The sequence below is a fragment of the Esox lucius genome, chromosome 3 (assembly GCF_011004845.1).
Source record: "Esox lucius isolate fEsoLuc1 chromosome 3, fEsoLuc1.pri, whole genome shotgun sequence".
In the NCBI taxonomy this organism is placed as follows: domain Eukaryota; kingdom Metazoa; phylum Chordata; class Actinopteri; order Esociformes; family Esocidae; genus Esox; species Esox lucius.
Genome location: NC_047571.1, coordinates 27,015,532 through 27,033,585, shown reverse-complemented (window position 1 = coordinate 27,033,585; position 18,054 = coordinate 27,015,532).

The window sequence follows — 18,054 nt, the reverse complement described above, 5'->3', positions numbered from 1 at the left end:
GTTTGTAATAAAAAAATTTCACTTTGACATTATGGAATTTATTCGTGTAGAGCCACTGTAGAAACAGACCTTCTGTCACCATATATGATGATAGATAACAGACAGAAAACAAATCAAAATCAAGATTTAAAAAAAATTAATTCTAATCGTACACAGTGAGGGAAAAAAGTATTTGATCCCCTGCTGATTTTGTACGTTTGCCTTGACAAAGAAATGATCAGACTATAATGCCTTGTTGGCAATCACAGAGGTCAGACGTTTCTTGTAGTTGGCCACCAGGTTTGCACACATCTCAGGAGGGATTTTGTCCCACTCCTCTTTGCAGATCTTCTCCAAGTCATTAAGGTTTCGAGGCTGACGTTTGGCAACTCAAACCTTCAGCTCCCTCCACAGATTTTCTATGGGATTGGAGACTGGCTAGGACACTCCAGGACATTAATTTGATTCTTCTTGAGACACTCCTTTGTTGCCTTGGCTGTGTGTTTAAGGTTACTGTACACAGGGGGTGTTTTCTCAGCATCGGAAATGGATTGATTATGTGTCAAAGTCCAGATGAGGAATGCTTGACACAGGTTTGCGATAGCTGTACAGGGATAGACTGGGTCAGATAGCTACTGATTGGCTTTCTGTTTTAGTTTGGCACTCTGAAAGCGATGCTCTCCTCTCTATGACTACACACAGCCAGGTTCACCACAGCCAATATCCCCACCGCCAAGCCAGGGTAATCTGATCTGGAATAATGAAAGGATTCATCACATCAGCGGTGGCAGCTCTACATTCTGGTGGTGGCTGTCTGTCCCTGTCTGCGTGCGGTGATCCCCCCCCCCAGGGCTGCGACACCATGGGTGTGTGCCATGCTATGCAGACTGCCTGCACTCCTCTTTGTAATAACCCTGAGCACTGCTTCGGACGTCAGCTGCCCCCGTCCGTACTCAAACGCACGCATGCACCGACCAGTTCGCTCACACACCACAGTCACATACACGCACACACACACACTACCTGAGGGACAGATCACCACCCCCACACTCTGTATAAGCAGGATGCGTTTTTTTGGCCATCTGTGTGTGTGTGTGTGTAAGGAATGCCTCTCATCACTATTCAACACACACTGAACCTTCCTTGGGGATTCCTCTCCCTACATGAACAATGTAGTTGCTTTCACTCCACTAACCTCAAGGAGCTCTAAAAGAAAAATAGATAGGTTGCCTTAGTAATACAGAATCCAACCTAAAGGTACAGTATTGGGAAATCTGGGTTCTTATATGTGAATATATTGAATATGTCGAATAGAGGATGAGTTACATTACTCACCGCGATTATGGCTTAGTGTCACGCATAAATCCCCTCACACCCCCCTCAAGTCATACCCATCTTTGGAGATTCTCTGCATACACCTTGTCATTTAATCATTGCTACTGAAAATGACCTTTTCCTGCATCTGCTCCTGAAGGCAGAAATATATATGACACCATTGTGTTAAACTAATTACTGAATAGGTCAAAATTTATGTTTTTCTACTCACGGGTCAAAAAGTTAAAAAGCTGGGTGGCTCCACTCTGAAGATGTGACATCATTCCCCAAGTAGAAGTATTTGTAATGAAAAACATCTGACCATTTTGTCAATAGCAAGCCAATATCTGTGGGACAATTTTAGCAAACGGACACCAACAGTAGCTAGAACAGACGTACATAAACTGCTATCTATTTAATCTTTGATAATTTCACAACTAAGTTAAAGGATGTGTGGGTGTATGTGTGTGTGTCTGTGCATATAAATGTGTGCATTTGTTTGAGGTGGGGTATTTCCTGCCATTAGCAGACCCGTTAATTGATATATCTTTTTACGTGTTGGTGTCCCTGGGAATCAAACAGACCATTCAGGACTTGTTTCAGCAATCCTCTAACAAATGTCGGCTTCCTAAACAATCAGTCCAGAAGGGAGGATCAATAGGTGACCTTCACTGGTCCCCAAAAAGGCTTTCCTCAACCCACAGACCTCTACGTACTGGATTCTGTGAGCAGCATGCCTATCGATTTCTCTACCTAGCTGTATGGATTTGTTCACTTTTAATAATTATGTTTCAGGGAAACTCAAGGTAATCTGTTCCCTGTGGAAATAAACGCAGAGTTGAATTGTAAGCAACTGAGTCTCAAAGCGTAAGGCTCGGCGGCAAGGTGGTGTCACAAGATTCCAGTAATAAACAATTGTTGATCCCTCATTAAATCTAAACATTTTTGATAACAGTGAGAACCTTCAGTCTTCCACAGAAAATCAGCAAGTGGCTAAATGCATATAATTATAAAGAGCTTCCATTTTAACCCTGTTTCCCAAAAAGTTGGGATGCTGTTTATAACGCAAATAAAAACAGAATGCAATGATGTGCAAATCATCCCTCTATGTAGTTGAAAATAGTACGAAGACAACATATAAAATGTTGAAATGTTATTGTTTTTGGAAAAATGCATGGCTATTTTGATTTTGATGCCAGCAACACATTTCAAAGTCAATTTCAAACCCCCTGTATGCCTTATCGGGTCCAGCAAATGGCAGCACAGTTGGGCTAAATACTGCTCAGGGTGGAAGCGTTGAGGTTGAACAAGGGTGACTTTTCATTTTGCACTCTAGCAACTTGTGTTAAATCGGGTGCCTGTGAAATCAACAAAAGTTTTTCGGAGAATGAGTTCCCCTCAGTGCCTGTGTACAGTAGAAAGCAGAATGTCCTGGCAACATTCATAACAAGATACCTGTACAACTTTCCCCACCTGCTGTGGAATTGTTGGGACAAGACGAGGCCAAAATTGTGAAGTAGACATAAAAAATTGGTAGGGGGGGAAATTGTACTCGATTATGAAGTAGTCCTTAAGTACCTGAAAAGTGACCACAAACTGTGGATTGAGAAGCACTTCAACAACAACTCTGATCCCCAACGCAGGTGGCAGGGCATCCAAACAATCACAGACTACCAGCCAAAGAACCCGACCCCATAGCCAGCAATGTCTCCATCACCACCGAGTGGTGGTCAACAAACTCCATGACCTGTGGATCAGCCCCTCTCTCTGCAACTGGACTCTGGACCCCAATCTGTCAGGTTAGACAACTTCACCTCCTCCAGCCTGATACTGAACACTGGGGTTCCACAAGGCTGCGTGCTGAGCCCCGTCCTGTACTCCCTCTTCACCCACGACTGCGCTCATGTACACAGCTCCAACACCATCGTCAAGTTCACAGACGACACCACGGTGGAAGGCCAGTTCAGTGACAATGACGAGTCAAAAGCCTGGCGGCATAGTATGCTGATTACAACCTGGCCCTCAATGCAAAGAAAACCATGGAGATCTTTGTGGAAATCTAAAGGCTACAGTCATTCCCCAGTTCTCATCAATGGCACTGAGGTGGAGTGTGTGTCCAGCTTCAAATTCCTGGGTGTCCACATCTCCAAGGTCCTCACCTGGTCCCTCAATGCCTCAGCCCTGGTCAAAAAGGTGTGGCAGCGCCTGTACTTCTTGTCTGTCTTCCAAGATCCTTGTGAACTTCTACCACTGCACAATCGAGAACATTCTGACCATGTGCCCCACAGTGTGATTTGGCGGTAGCTCCGTGGCCAACCGGAAGACCCTACAACGGGTGATGGAAACCGTCCAGCACATCACGAATACCCAGCTCCCAGCCACCGTAGACCTCTAGCGCACGTGATGTCTGCGCAGGCCGCGCATAATCACCAGGGACTCTTCACATCCATGCCACAAACTGTTTGCCCTCCTCCCATCAGGCAGTGCAGGTCTCTCCGTTCTCACACCAGCAGGCTCAGGAACAGTTTCCTCCCATCTACTGTTACCCTGCTGAACTCTGTGACCCATCACTAACCACACCCACCCTTTGTACCACTGGACTCTGTCACTGCCTTACACAATGCCGACTACACACAATTTGCACAATGCCGACTTGCACCATAAAATTGCCTTAATGGCACACTTAAAACTGCTACTGTACTTGCATTTTCAATTGTTACAAACACACGTCTACCTCTGGAACCTTATTGCTGCTTATTCCTGCATTTCAGTTGCACCTGCTACCCTACTGCCTCAATTGCAATTTCAAAATGCCATTGACAATTGCCAATTGTGCCAGCGCAACTATTTATCCCACTTCTACATACATTATACATAATACTTGTACATTTTCTGCACTCCCCTATTTGCTTCCATTGCACGTTTAAAATGGCCATATGTAATGCATTTTAATTAATTGCACATCTATACATTCTACTTGTACATACATTTTCTGCCCTCCTCCTGCATTTAGTGTAATCAAATGTTTGGATTAGGGTGCACATTTAGGGTTAGGAGTTAGGGTTACATTAAGGTTTGTGGTCAGGTGTCTGCGAGTTAGGGTAAGTAAACATAGATTTTTAGGGGGAATGCATTTATGTCCCAATATATATTTCTAATGTAGACCTACGAAATGTGTGTGGTTTACAACCCTGGTAGCTATTTCCATTTCCCCAGTCCCAACAAGGAGAAAAACATTATCTCTGGTTTACTGGTTAGGTTTGGGGTTACAATGGGTTTAGGGTTTGAATTTGGGATTAGGTTCAGGGTTAAGGTTAGGTTTTTGCGGTTAAGGTTAGGGCTGGAGGTTAGGGGAAATATCTTTTTGAATGTTATTGTGACAAACACAAATATTTTAGTCACAATTTGGTGATTTAATTAGTTTATAAGAAATATTTCTTAAGCTAGCATCTTAGAACTTTTATTTGGATGCATCTGAGATGGGGAGCAATATAAGTTGGTAAACACCACTAGGGGGAGCTACAAGAGAAGTTTGGCTGTGTAAAAGGCGCGTAATTCCTCTGCCTCGAAAGAGGAAGAAACGTCTGAGGAAATGCAAACTTACCTCCTGTCTTTTTCTTCTTGTGAAAAACAGGTTGGTACTCATAAGCATTACATATCATTTTGAATTATTAGAAAATATGTTTCTCTTGCTGTTGTTTTATTGCCGCGTCGAAATATTGGGGATAAATGTGTTTTCTTTCTGAAGTACCTAACAGTAGCTAAAGTTAGCGATATCCCAATTGTAAACTAATGGCCAAACGCTCTGGACAGTTGTCCAATATAATGTGGCTTCAAAAGCATTATTGTAGACATACAGCTACATTGTTTTTCTACTTGTTAAAACAATATGGTGTACGTGTAATAGTGTTTATGTTAAATGAAATATGCTATCAAGATGTCTAGTGGTCAGATTAGCTGGCTTATGTTCTTAGTTGAGAACAGGCATCCTTACGTTTAAATCGTCTTGGAATTTCAAGAAGTTTAATGAAATAGTAAACTGTTTGAAATATGTACTTATACTGTATATATGTGATAGAGAAAAGAACAATATTGTGGGTAAACCTGCCAGTTGTGTACGGTATTAATGCTATTTGCAAATTGAATTGAACAGGCTCTGTGCACCTGCGCAGTGAGGAACCTCCGCTTTTGTCTAGAAGTCGGTATTGCAGTTTCCGGTTTACTTACTAATCCGCATTAGTAAACACCTAAACTCACAACAAGATGAGTGAAAAACGGCAAAAGAACGCTGGCTGAGCTGGAACGCTAGCGCGTCCCCATAGCAAGTGAATTGAAACTAACCTTTGTTCAGCCTCTTCTAACCTGAATTAAGTTTAAAATTCCATAGCCTCAAAAAAGCACCAAAACAGGTCTCCTCTTTTATTTTAATACTGTAACCTCATTTCACAACGAAACTGAAAAATAACAACTGGCATAGGAAGTAAACATCTGGTCCTATATGGTATTAATTGCGCTTAAACCTGCGTTACGTGGAAGTATATAAAAAAAATCGCCTTTTCTGACTATTTCAAGTCTAGTTTGAAGTCATTGAATGGCGCAAGCCGTATTTTATAAAAAATAGGACATTCTCCTGATTAAAATGATGCCCCACTTGTACCTTGAAACTTAAATGAGTCACGTACATTATATTTATTTTTTTCCGTACAACAGCATCACTCACCTGGTCGAGAGTTTAGGTGTTTACTAATGCGGATGACAAAAGCGCACGTTCCTCACTACGCTGTTGCACAGTCTATTCTGTCTATTTTGTATTGTCAACTGTACAATGAGTGGTGATGTTTGAACATGAAATGGAAAGGGGGAACAAATGTTTTATTAAAGACAAGAGAGGAAGAATCGCATGACAAGAAAAAGCAAACATATCTTCTGTGTCTTTTTCTCCTTGTGAAAAACAAGCACTTTGTTACCTGTGGCGGGCTTCCACATTTGGAACCTGTTAAATTAACCGATTCTTTGTGTGCCCGCTTGAATACAGATTCCTGAAATGTGTGGGTGTGTTTCTATGCCCGTTAGAAATACAACAATTTGCTGTGTATCATTCCTGTAACATACATATGGCTGCCTGATAGAGATGTATCCATAGCTACAGCTGCAATGGCTTGTTATTTATTACAGCAATAACTTCTGTAGCTTTCACTGCTTGAATAGTTGAATTGCTCTGGTGGGAGTTAAGCCACTGGCAGCCTAGCCAATAATCTGTCTAAACATCTCAAGATGAGAAAATCTGTCAAAACCTTTTGTTTGTTTGGGTTATTTTTGCAGGTTTTGAGCCCTCCAGCAAACTGGATGATTGTCCAGAAATTGTTGTTTTAATAAAGAAAACCTAGATGATTTTGATTGAAACATGGCTAGTTTGTGTCTGTATTGGACAGCTTTGCTGTTGAAAGAGACAAATTAACTAATTCTATACTAATACTGGGAACAGAGATTGTATGGACCCAGGCCCTGCTGAGAAGAGGGAATTCAGAATAAAGAGCCAGTTAACAGGATTCAATGAAGTGTAGCCTCCTCCCATATCCAACCCACTGCACACACTCACATACACACTCACATACACACTCACACACACACACAAGTTGATGCTATAATGCAATGCCCATTAGCTTGTGACGCCAAAGTGTGCTCCCTGTGTGCCGGTAATCTGGAGTGGGAGAGGACTCAAGTGTCGGCTCCTTTATGGAGGTGATGTCAGAACCGTTATGATGTTATGGTGTTGATTGTGTTACAGCCTTGCTGTGTTCCACGTCATATATCATGACTTCATTCTGCTGGGAAATGTATGTGTTTCATAGCCCCGTAGAGAAGATTGTTTTTTCTCTCTGTAACGTTCTGATTTTTTCTAACTTTCTGTTTCTTTCTGTCCCCCACATTGCAGCTCTCTCAAAGTTTGTTCAGGATTTGAACGGCCAGATATTGTGGTGTGCGTATCGCAGTGCTCGTATTTCCGGCTCATTAACAGTAGCGTGTTATATACAGTATCAGTGAAAACGCTGAAGGTGCACAGCCTATGAATGGTACTGCGAGGTAACACAAATGTCAAGTACAACATTAAACATTCTTGTGAAGACCTTTGCAACCTCTCTGCGTTAGTGTGTACAGTAAATGCCCTGGAGCACACGCAGTGTGTCCCAACAGCTTGCTGACCACCCTCAGAAGAGCCACATGAACGTGGGCAGAGCGCTTGTCGCTCCAGGCAGGGATGCAGTCTGAGAGCAGGCTCTTTACGGTGCATTTTTACAGTGCATTCTTCGGTGACCTGAGATTGAAGAGGTGCTGTGGCGCCTTTTTCACCATGTTGTCAGTGCAGTTGGACCATTTCATGCATGCTGTGGAATTTGAAACCTTTTCAACTCTACGGACCCCCTGTCGAAGAGGACAGAAGCGCAATGCTCTCTCTTCCCATCTCCTCGAGTTCATGCTCAGCAGTTGGTTTCATGCTGATGGAGGTGTTATCAACCTGAAACCACTCGTCAAGGTCTCTGCTGTGTGTCGTCCGCCGCGTTGTACCCCGGTCCAGAAAGGACATAAAGTACAAGAGGGGCCTGAGCACACACCTTTGGGGGGCCTCTGTATGAAGGGTCTGTTGGGGTTGGCCACAGGAAGTCTGAGAGACAACGTCTGTGGGGTTTCTCCTTAGGTGGTGGGTGAGCGGGTGCCTTTGCTGCCAAAACCAAAACCATTTGCGACTAAAGCATAGCATTCTCCCTCAAAGTACTGTGTAGGAACATACACGCTCACTTAAAGTCTATAAGTTAAGGCAGATGTGTGGACGTAGCCTTGAGGCCAAAGTTTCACAGTTTGTGTACCAAGGATAAAAGACCTCTCCAGGCTCTGTGATACATCTCAATGTGTTTCCCGCGCAAATAGATATCAGATCAGAAAGATGTTGTACGCATTGTGTTGCCCTGAAACTACACCTCCGTGGTCTGGGCCCTCTTGACCCAGCAACTAAGATTTTAGGTTGGCTTGTCGGAAAGGTTGTCCCTCCCACACAAAGCATCTCTCTGCCTGCCTACCCCATCTCTCTGCCTGCCTACCCCATCTCTCTGCCTGCCTACCCCATCTCTCTGCCTGCCTACCCAATCTCTCTGCCTGCCTACCCCATCTCTCTGCCTGCCTACCCCATCTCTCTGTCTGCCTACCCCATCTCTCTGCCTGCCTACCCCATCTCTCTGCCTGTAGCTCAGTCAGGCCACTCACCTCGCTGACTGTCAACCGTCGGTTCAACTGTTATAAAGATTTCCCATTTAATAAGAGCCATTTGAAAAGGAACTTAAGAGAATTTCAGGTATTCCATTGGATGTTAGATGCCCTCACTCTGATAAAAAGTAGATTAAACTCAAAATACACCAGACGAGGAATCATGCAGAATTTTTTTTTTTGTAATTTGTGACCTGGATTCTTATTGGTGTTTTAATATTGGATTTCATCGTATAGAGTTTTTATAGGAATCCAAGCTGTATATACTTTTTCTGGCTTCATCATATGAAACCAGTATATCTTTAGGTCATTTAGCAGCTCTTATCCAGAGCAACTTCCAGGAGAAATGTTGTTTTTATGTTACTTGATTTGTTTTACTTGTTACTTGATTTGAATCATCTAGGACTACCCGCCTAATGCTCTTTGTATACTAAGCTATATGTCGTCCTGATACAGGGTTTTCCTGATATAGGATTTTTATGATACTTCCCTAACAGGAATTCCATTCTTAACTTAATTATCCAATAGCATGGTTAAGAAAATCCAGTTTTATTTTATTAGGGCTGTATCCCTGTAACAGTTCAGTAGATGAGTGGTGTTCAACCCAAAAGCAACCATCTATTTTTCTTCCAAAGTGGCTGTTCACAGGCTGTCAGTGTCACTTCTACTGTCAGCTAGCTGGTGTCACAGTAAACATTGGCATCATGCAGTGATTAAATTAACTCACACAAACTAATGCGCACGCGCACACACACACACACACACACAAACACACACACACTGTCTCATACACTTCCACGAGACAGGTGCACAAGCAGACGAAACACTGCACACACATGCCACAGAATCCAGCTTGAATAAAAAATGTCTAAAAGCTTCCCTTCAGAAATGTGGGTCATTGATTTCTAAGTGGTCTAAATGTGGTCTTGTTGGAAAGATGGTGCCCGTCCTCTTCCGAAGATAATAAGGACTTTTATAAAGACACCTCTGTCACCTCACCTCGTCGGAAAGGTTAGGTGTGTGTGTGTGTGTGTGTGTGTGCGTGTGTCTCTGTCTCGTGTGTTCACAGTATGCAAAGTGCATGTGTCTCAAACTTGGCTGTGTTTCATATGTGTGTATTTGTGTGTTTCATATGTGTGTGTGTTTGTTTGGTGTGTGTGTGTGCGCATGTCCATTTCTGTGAGTGCGAGTCTGTATGTAAATTCAGCACACCTGCAAATGTTTGCGTGACGTACAGCAGCCTTCAAGTACTCAGCAGCACTGGAACATGTGATTGACATGAGCAGACGAGTAGAAGCATGTGCTCATGTGTCGGCCCATTTATGCTCAATACATAAGCTGTCTGGCTAGACATAGTCAATGGTCATTGAATCAAGGTGTCTAAAAACAACTCATTTACTGTTAATTAAATTTGGTCCTATCTGCAAACTGGTGGTATGAAATAAAAAGAATCAAATTAGCTGGAGATATTATTGACAACCTGAGTATTACTGTGTCCTGCTTGATAAAATGATATTTCTGACATTTAACTCTTAGATTTTATTTCACTCTGGAGGTGTCCAAATTTAATAAGTTCACATAAAGAGATCCTCTATATTTTGAATAAGATTAGCATCTGATTACATCTGCATTATGAAAGGAATATAGTGATTATCTCTACATTTCCCAGTCAGATTATTATTATTATTATTAGGAAGCATAGTAGGAAGCAGGAGTAGTAGGTAGTAGTAGTAGCGTTAGTTGTAGTGTTAGTGGTAATAGTAGTATCGTGTGTGTATGTGTATATGGACAGAAGAACAGAAGTCCAAAACAACAGTAACACAAGGAAACCAAAGGATGACAAGTCAACGATCAAAAATGTTTTACTCTGAAGTACATTTTGCCAAATCGTTCTGCATCATATCACATTGCTTGTTCAACCCGAACTTTCTCACTAGTACGTACTGGCTTGTAGAATAAAAAATGTACTTGCCCACAGCCACGACTGAGCTTGAAGGCCCCCAACCTACCATAAGGAGTCACTAGACCACAACCAAGAAGACGGACAACCTATTGTGATATGAACCCCATCATCCCCGGACAGTACTGAGCCAATTTACATCACCCCATGCGAGTCCAGGGCCATTGTTATTAGCCAAGGACGCTTTTGTTCAAACTTTCAGAAAATATTTTCATGGAGATAATTATCACATGAGCCAAAACACCACCTGTTGCACTTCTGCAACAACCGTCGCTTATTACACCATCTGCCATTTCTAGCCTGGCTCAAACACTAACAATACAACCTCCCTAGGCACATTCAATTATTACAAACAATAAAGCAACCTGTAAGTTTCTGACTGGAATGAAAATTCAAAAAAGTATATTTTCTCCTCCCACAGAACAGTGTTTAATTTCTGAGGGATTTTTGCAAAAACACAAAAACCAGTGAATATAATGCCAGCCTAATTACAAATGTGTAGCAAACAAACAATAAACCAACTTACCTCACCAAATCACAAAAAGGAGAATTACACTTGTGAGCTCAATACAATCGAATAAAACCTGCATTGCAGTATTTTTGCAGGATCTTATTTTCCAGTGGTCAAATTACCTCAGGGACTGGTCTTGGGTATTGTCTAATCCAGTGGTTCTAAAAAAAAAAAATCCTCCAAGGCCCCCCATTCCAAGAAAATATTTAAGGACACACTTAAATTATTCAAATGATTAATGATTAAAGTCCCTGAAATATCCTTCTTGTGTACATATTCAACCCCTGAGGAGGTTTCCAGTTGACACAGATTAAATAAACAATTACCCTACCATTGGACTTCCTCTGTGAACCAATAAAGTTGCTGTCACATGTCATGGATAGACCCCCTGTTGAGAACCCCTGGTCTAATGTACACCTAGAGAAAATGTACTGTCACTGCAGTGGCAAATTACTCATTTGAAGTGGAGAAGTACTGCAACCAGGGAGGCTACAACCTCTAAAAGCTCCACTGAAGCTCAACCAAGTTGGACATAACTGCTTATTTTAAGATTGTCATTACATTTTAAAGAAAAAAATCATACCTGTAGAGTTGTGAAACAGCAGAGCAATTAAGGGATTGAGGGGAGAGACGGAGAGATGGTAGCCACAGGGCCTCTTGCTTCTCAGCACTACATCTCTATGATGATAACCTGAGTAATGATGACAGGTGGCCCGCTTTATTGATAGGTAAACAAGACATTCGGCAAACAAAATGATCTGAGGTAGCAACTGTGTTTCTTGCTTACCAGCACTGTGTACCTATAGAGATGGCTACCTCTTTACTGGCTCTTAACATTGTATTACATACAGTAAACACCAGCTCACTAGCTGTTAGACTCGCTGGTTAATGGCAAACGGCAGACCGGGGGTTAAGAAATACTGGTGCATGAATTCACATTTTAAAAGTGTGTCCTGTTTGGTACCCTTGCCCAGTCTCGGGGCTATACGGTCAACTAACACGACCTAATGGTATGGTTTTTGCACTGTCAATTTTATGTAGATGGGTGCGTGCCTTTCCAAATCCAGTTTCCAGTCAGTTCCATTTACCACAGATGGACTCCAATGAAGTTGTGTGATTACAAAAAATTATAATAATAATTTTGTTTAGTACATTTGCAAAATATAAATTCTAAAAACTTGTTTTTGCTTGGTCATTAGGGGGTATTGTGTGTGGATTGATGTGGGGGGAAAACTGTTTGATCCATTTTAAAATAAGGCTGTTATAAGTCACGCAATGTGCAAAAGGGGAAGGGGTTCTAAATACTTTCTGAATGCACAGTATGCTATCCCTCAAAAGCTTGAACACTGCAAACATAGATTTTAATAATTGCAATTTCAACAGAGCTCCAGAATAGGCATTGGATTGGATCCTGCATGAAGTCTCATGAGACTGAGTGTGCCATAATGTGTAGGTTAATCGACTGTCTCCGGATGACTTATCAGATAACCTATACGAAGAACCTATTCATATGGAGGTAATTATATCTGACGGCGTCTAATGAAACTTCAGGTGGGATTCTACTGCAGAGCCCTGTTGAAGATGCTTTATGGTAAAGCATTGCGATCTCTGATCAAATAATTTTAGAAAACAAGCATGCTACAATGTCCAAGGTTATTTGGTTAACAATGGTTCTCTGTGTAACCACAGTTTTTCAGGTAATTTTCAGGTAAAATGCCTCAGTGTTACAACGTCACAATGCCACTACAGAATTAGGGGCACTTACAGAATTGAAAACAATTCAGATATTTTCCTTTTGACCAATCAGATCTTTATCCAGTATTTGGACAATGTTTTATAATTAAGCTGCCTGTATAAATTCTGACTCCAATTCTCAAACTACAATGCCAGGGACAAAGCATGGCCTTCTTCTAGGGTTGAAACCGAGGATTTATAACACACCTAAATAACACATATAATTGTTTTTTGTAACTGAACCAAATTGAAATCTGAAGGATTTAAGTCAGTTGTTTGTAGTGGAATGCATGAAAATGTTTTTTGAAGTTTCATGAACATTTTACAGAATATCGAGTAATTATTGAGTGTAAAAAAGAAAACATGCATTGCTTTCATTTGTGATTTTGCCACAGTCCCTTTTAGAGTGTCTTACAAAGCAGTGTTTTTCAACCCTGCTCCTGGAGGCCCCTTGCCCTGCATGTTTTGGATCTCTCCCTGCTTTTTCAGGGTTGAAAAAGCATCAGAGGAATAATGATATCTTAAACCCTTCAAAAGCCAGAGTAAAATTCATACAAGTGAAATGAAAAGCACCCTGTATGTGCCAAATGCTAACTGGAGGAAATCACGGTAGATACACAAATAAGTCTATGAAGGAAGTGTCAATGCAATCAATGGGACTTTTTCATGAGAGATTTGCCACGCAATGTCAGGCATTCCTCCACAGACTGGCGCTGGTCCGTAGACCAGGGTTTGAGAAACGCTGATCGATTCAATCAGAATTGCTTAATTGCAATGTAAAGGTAATATCCATTTGAATATCCATTGAGTCGTGTTCACTGTGACTACAAGCCAGGAAGAACTGCCTTCAAATTCAGCGCTAGACGAAGGTTACCATTTTAGTCGCTAACACAATGTGGACGTTTATTGGATTTGGTAAATCTTGTTTGTTGTGTTTGGGGGACTTGTTCAACGAGCGGCACCAGATATACACGGAGACTCTGCCCACCGAACTGGAGAACACTATCAAGCTGAAACATCTGTTCCCATGTATTTAGTATTTTGGATTCCCTCCCAAACACCTATTACACCCCTAAATTGCCTGTTGGCTGAGATTCAACTAAACCTCTCCAGCCTTACTCTCTGGCCTCTCTTAGTTTCTGCTCTGCCATCTCTGGACGGGCCGAATTTAATGAGCCAAGGCCTGGTGCCACATCCCCATTCATCAAGGTGAAGGTAACTGTGCAGGAAGTCAGGTCCAGTCAGCATATGTGCACCTGTTGAAGCTCTCCTGTCCATTTAGCAGAGCAGATGGAGGGAATTACAAGCTTGGCTGTGCACCTGAACGACACCCTATTACTCCCTATGAGGTGGCCCCGTTCCCTGGTAACCAAACCCTTCGCTTTTTCTAGACCTTTTCTCTTTAAATTATACCACTTTTTCTCTAAATGTCATATCCAACTTGCGACAACGGCTCGTCATTGCAGAAAGTACCAGCAACCTCGGGAATGTTGAAGATTGAGGCTTGTACAAAGCGAGGCTAATCACTCTTCTCGCTCAACCAGGAAGTTATCAGGGAAGGACTCCGTGGACAAAGAAAATCTATTTTTGCATGGAGATTGCCATTTAAGGTATTTAATGTAGTCATGTTAATTCTTCCTGATGACCCAGTCAACTGTTTGTGGCTGTCACTGTCTGATCGTGACCCAGTTGGGAGTCATGTCAAACTTGGCCATCAGGAAGGATGAAGTTGGAAGTTCCATCCGATTGATTTTATTAAAACGGATGCTGCTTTGAATGATAATGACTCACAGACTCTATAATGAGGAAAATGTAGAGATCCTCTATCCTGCTCTATGGGACCAACACAATTGGAGGAAAACACTCTTCCAGATAAAGACTACAATTAGCTTGCAAGCCTTTGACTCAACACAAGGAGTCGCTAGAGCGTGACATGTCAAGGCTATTCTCACCAGCCATTCCACTTAGTGCTGGGCCAATTTACACTGCCCTTTCAGGCTCTCACTCTACTCTAATAGGAAATAGGTTCAAAGCTGGAATGAAAAGCTGAAAGATGTATATCTCCTCAGAATTATTAACTGATTCAACTAAATTATTTGCAACCTATCTCCAAATCCGAATGATCCATGCTTAACCCCTCTAATTATTTTTTATTAATATCATTATAGATTTTTTTTATGGCTTTCAGGTACATAGAGCAAGCAAATGAAAATATGAGACAAAAACGTGAACATGTTATCCAGTAGAATACAATTTTGTGTAAAGCCCTCTGGGTTAATTAAGCAAAGCTTTTGCCGGATCATAATGATAAACATCCTCCCGATATTATGTCAACAACAGACTCCACACTCCCCCGATAAATCACTTGAATTGCATTAGGCTCCTATGATTTGAGGCAGAGCCCGGAGGATTCCGCGGACAGGGTTTTAATTAACTGCTAGGCTGGGGGAGTGTGGTGGGCGGTGTGCACGTTCCTGTTCTCCCAGGCTGCATTAATCAGGGCCCCCTCGCTGTCTCTGTCTGGCCTTTGCAGTGACAGGGTACAAGCAGGTGAAGACTCTGGCTGTGGCCCCACATGGCAATATAGGGGATGGGGGGGGGCATTTTGAAGGCTGCCCCCGTCTCTCTCCACCTCTCGATTACAGTACTGCAACATGCCACTTAGGGAGAGATCACCAGAAATAAAGCTGTTTTTCATTGCAAGGTGCCGACACACTTATCCATCTCAATGCGGGTAAGAATCCAAGCAGTTGATGCAGATTAACAGTGGGTGACTCACACGTGACAGTCATTTTGCCTTGTGGTCAGTAAGCTTGTGGTTGGTCACTTGAATCCATACAGAACAATGGATTTATCGGTGGCCCGTCATGGCCTATAATGAAATAAATACAATAAATGAAAGGACTCATGTAGATCGAACAAAGATTTCCTCTCTCTTCAACAGCCGGAACTCTATCCACAGTGCCACGCCACCGTCAAGATGTTGGAAACGTTTTTCCCGGTGGTAGCGCCATTTGTTCATTAACTGTGCATGTTGAATTTATAAATTAAGGGAATGTGTCAAAAGCCTTCTCTGTGGGCACTTACTGTAATGGTTTGGCGAGTGGCTAATCTGCGTGTAAATTGGAAACTGCAGCCTGAAGAGTCCCTCTTGTGAGAAGCAAGTCGTTGAAGTGAACACACTGCTCTCAATAAAATCTTTTACAAATTCAGGTCTCTATGTGAAAATGACTATTGAATGAGGTAAATCACGGTTAACCCATTAGCAAGAGATACATTAAATATCCCTTCGAATATTACAGCAATCTGTTCCTGGGCTAATTTGTGCACCTTCTATTCTACATTTATTTCTCTCTACCATAGTTTTTTTTCCCTGTTCATTCATATTGAAATGCACTTTGCTTGGTTTCCAGCAACACATAGGACCTTTGCATGGGGTGTTTCCTTGACAACGTCCAGAAGGTCTCCCATGATGACGCTGGCTTCCCGTTCCACGTACGCCTTCAGTAAATTAACGTGGTAGATCTGTCATGCTCACCTTCTTCATGGTTGGCTGACCCTCTCCATGGCCCTCTAGGGGCCCTGGCAATGAACCAGCAGCTTGTGTTCGGGTGTGAGAGCGATGCGGAGCACCTTCTCTACGGCCGAAACTCTCGTGGCTGGGCGGTCCCATCACAGGCATCAGGTTGCATATTTGAGATCGGGTGGCAAAGAGGAGATTGGGAGGCAGAGTAGAGATTGGGTGGTAGAACTGAGATCAGGTTGCATAGTTGAGATCAGACGGCAGAGATGAGATCAGGCGGTAGAGTTTAGAACAGGCGGCAGAGTTGAGATCAGGCGGTAGAGTTGAGATCAGGCGGCAGAGTTGAGATCAGGCGGTAGAGTTGAGATCAGGCGGCAGAGTTGAGATCAGGCGGTTGAGATCAGGTAGTAGAGTTGAGATCAGGTAGTAGAGTTCACCCTGAGGACATTCCTCCAGATCCTGTCAAGAGGTGGAATCTTGACAGGACACTGTCAATAGGCAGCCAGTACTCTTCCAGTCAGTGGTGGAGCCATTAGCCCCGCTCAATCAGCCTGCCGCCATCTTTTGCATGTAGCAGTGCATTTGCCAGTAGGCAGACATCCACATCATCCTCTGGAGCCAGCCAAGGGATGAGGGAGCTGAAGTTAGTGCATCTCAAGGTTAGAGAGATGTTATTATAGAAATCAAATCTGACAGTCATACCTGAATCGTGTTTACTTCAACTGCCAGTTATACTTGTATTTTAATATGACTGCTGACATACAGTTAGCCTAGCACAGGGAACTGACCCTGCGAGCTCACATTAAAGATCACATTAAATGCTGTGGTGTTAAACATAAGCTTGCAGCGTCAGGCAGCTGCGAAGTGCTAATATACTGTAGGGAATAGGATGCCATTTGGCAGGAAGACAGTTCCACTATCCCCATGATACTTAGATCACATCTCCCCTTAATAAACACTACCCACGTTTGTCAAATGAGTGGGCTGTTGTTTGTGCCGATTTCAACCAAGACAGGGAGCATGAAAGGTACATGTTAAGAACAAACTAGACCGTATTTTGTACTCTGTGCCTTTTATTAAAGTATTGAAGGACTCTACAGTGAGTTGAGTTATTGCGCGTCGCTTCATAATGTTTTCTAACAGAAACATGCTAAAACTTGAGTGAGCTCATGGTTCAGCTCACTCACCTTCACTTGCATCCAATTGGAAACGAAACCTTTGGGCAATCTTAGTTTAGTAAAAAAGTCATTGATAACATTATATCTTCATTCAGACAATTGAAGTGGATATTCTGAATTTGCCCCCACCTCGTGGACAGTGGCTGAATTACCCTATCAGCACATTCAATTGCTGCTTTACTTTCAGGTTTGGTCAACCAGATAATATTTTATATTTTAATGTTAGCAAATGTATTAACTGTAGATGGCACAATGATTCCTTACAATACACAGGGCTTGCTATGTCATTTTTTTTTTTTATTCAGTGAACTGGGTAAAATGTTAGATTACAGTATAGGGAAAGGTTATTTTCAACTTTTCAGGTGCAGGACAGAAAATGAAACATCAAAAGAAAAAAATATCTGCAACTCTGGTATGCCTCGATAGTAAATTAGTTATTTTACTTAACAAAAAAGCCATCTTGATTCGAATGGCATCTTCGTCAGGTCATGACGCGTTGTCTTTTTTTGTGCAGTAAAATAAATTAATTACTGTGGGGGAATACCAGAGCTGCAAAGATTCCTTTCTTTTTTAAATGTTAGATTCAACATTACCT